Raw genomic sequence first — 3024 nt, 5'->3', positions numbered from 1 at the left:
GACCCCGGGGGCACCTGTCTTAGAAGAAGAAGAAGGAGGAAGGGGCACCCGTGACCTGAGAAACCTTCTAGAGAGAAAAAGACAAAAGAGGGAGCCCAGCTCTTCAGGATCCCGAGAATGTGTGGTGGTGCGGGAACCTGGGGGAAGGCTAATTTATCGTTTGTGAAGGTGCGCGGGACCCGAATGCATTGTGCAGGAAGGTCCCGGACCACCAAGCTGCATGATGGCCCAAGAAGAAATCCCTGAAGAACCAGTTAAGGAGGCCCAGATTCAGCCTGAGGAAGAATTAAAAGAAGTAGACCTGGGAACAGAACCAGGATCCCGAAAACCTGTCTTCATTAGCAGTCAACTGGTGGCTCAAGAAAGAGAGCAACTGGTAACCTTACTTCAAAAATACAGAGATGTGTTTGCATGGACCTATGATGAGATGCCTGGTCTAGACCCAGAGTTGGTAGTCCATTCTCTTAATGTGGACCCGGGGATGAGGCCAGTAGTCCAACCAGCTAGGGTCTTCCACACTGAGATAGAAGCTCAAATAGTCCAAGAGGTCAGGAAATTACTAACAGCTGGTTTTATCAAACCCATCCAACATCCAAAATGGCTTTCCAACATTGTACCTGTGAAGAAGAAAAATGGTCAAATCCGTTGCTGTGTAGACTTTCGCAACCTGAACAAGGCATGTCCTAAAGATGAGTTCCCCTTGCCCAATATAGACCTCCTTGTAGATTCAGCCGCTGGAAACTCGATGTTCTCATTTATGGATGGGTACAGTGGATACAACCAGATCCGCATGGCAGCCAAAGATGCAGAGAAGACGGCATTCAGAACTCCGATTGGGAACTTTTACTATACTGTAATGCCCTTTGGCCTAAAAAATGCGGGGGCTACGTATCAACGGACCATGACAGCCATTTTCCATGACATGATGCATGAGGAGATGGAAGATTATGTAGACGATATTGTGGTCAAGTCAAAAACCAGAACAGGACATTTCCAAGTACTTGAGCAAGTCTTTGAAAGATGCAGGAAATACAAGTTACGTATGAACCCCATGAAGTGCGCCTTTGGAGTGTCTGCTGGAAAGTTCCTTGGGTTCCTGGTGCATCACAAAGGCATAAGCGTGGACCCAGCCAAGGCCACAGCCATTGCCACGATGAGAAGACCAACTACTATTAGAGAACTCAAAAGTTTCCTGGGAAGAGTTTCCTATATCAGGAGATTTGTTCCTGGTTTAGCCTCAGCCACAGCAGGCCTATCCAAACTATTGAAAAAGGGAAATGAATTTACCTGGGGAACAGAGCAGCAGGAAGCTTTTCAAAGGATTCAGGGCATTATGAATCATCTGCCCACCCTCCAGGCACCAGTACGTGGGCGACCTCTGTTACTATACTTAGCATCAAACTCTCAGGCAATAGGAGCTTTGCTGGCACAAGAAGATGACCAAGGAAATGAGCAGCCCATATATTATGTGAGCAGAACACTCAAGGATACCGAGACCAGGTACCCCAGAATAGAGAAAGCCTGCCTAGTAATCATTTATGCATCCCAGAGGTTGAAGAGGTACTTCTCAGCTCACCAAATCCTCCTAGTAACCAAGTCCCACCCCATAAAGGCACTCCTTCACCAGCCCCTTCTCACAGGAAGGATAGCACAATGGCTAGTGTTGCTCTCACAATATGATATAGGTATAAGAACTCCCAAAGCTGTTAAGAGCCAGGCCATAGCAGATTTGCTAGCTCAATTCCCAGGAAAGGAAGAAGGCCCGCTGAGTGAAGAAATCCCTGGTGAGGTAGCAGTAATGGAGATCCCAGGGAAGAAATGGACCATGAGGTTTGACGGATCAGCTACAGCAACTTCAAATGGGGTAGGAATTGTACTAAGCTGCGAAAATGGGGATATCATGCCCCTGTCCTTCAAGCTTGGTTTCTCATGCTCTAATAACGCAGCTGAATATGAGGCATACTTAACTGGGTTAACTGTAGCACTCAGCATAGGAGTGAAACATATGAGGGTGCTGGGAGATTCTAATCTTGTAGTCTCCCAAGTGAAAGGTGACTTTGCACTACGAGAACAAAGCCTAGCAGCCTACAGGACTTGGGCACAAAGGCTGGAGATGGAATTTCAAACCTTCAGCGTAGAATACACTCAAAGAAGTGAGAACAAGTTTGCAGATGCTCTCGCCACCCTGGGATCCCAAATACCATTTAATGGGAGGGATACGCTGATAAAAATAGGAAGGCAGGAACATTCTATTGTGAGGATCCTTCAAGGGATGTACCCCGGGGAATCCAAACAGTGGGACTGGAGGGACGAAATCAAAGAAAGGATGAAAGAGGCAAGCCCCAGAGGGAACATCAAAGAACTAATGGATTACACTCAAATAGAAGGAGAATTGTATAAGAGACTGCCAGGAGGAATACTGTCCAGATGTATTACCGAGAAGGAAGGAAAAGCGAAACTAGAAGAATTACACGCCCAGGCATGTGGAGTTGCAGAAAAAGTCAGTCTATACAGAAGAATGCAACGCATGGGGTATTACTGGCCGGATATGGACAAGGAAGCAGCAATCATACAGGGGAGATGCCAGGAATGTCATTTGGCAGTAGACAAAGAAGAAAGCTACGCGGTGTTTATTGCAGAAGACTGGCGGGTTCCTTTCATAGGATACCTGGCCCAGGGGATCCTGCCAACCGACAGGGAACTGGCCCACAAGCTCAAAAAGCTAGCGTGCAGGTACTTCCTACAGAATGACATTTTATTCAAAAGAGGATACCATGGAGACCCCCTCAGGTGCCTGGGACCAAAGGAAGCCAGAGAAGTAGTCAGAGAGGTGCACTCGGGAGATTGTGGGAGTCACCCAGGGAAGAGAAGGCTGTACAAGCAGTTGCTATTGTTGGGATATTACTGGCCAACGATGAAAAGAGACTCTGAGGAGCTGGTCAAAACATGTCATGCCTGCCAAGTCCTAGATGCAATTCACACTCACCCAAATGTCCTACAGGATATGACGACGCCATGGCCTTT

This window comes from Quercus lobata, chromosome 12 (genome assembly GCF_001633185.2).
Source record: "Quercus lobata isolate SW786 chromosome 12, ValleyOak3.0 Primary Assembly, whole genome shotgun sequence".
NCBI lineage: Eukaryota > Viridiplantae > Streptophyta > Magnoliopsida > Fagales > Fagaceae > Quercus > Quercus lobata.
Note: the sequence above shows the minus strand (reverse complement) of the source record.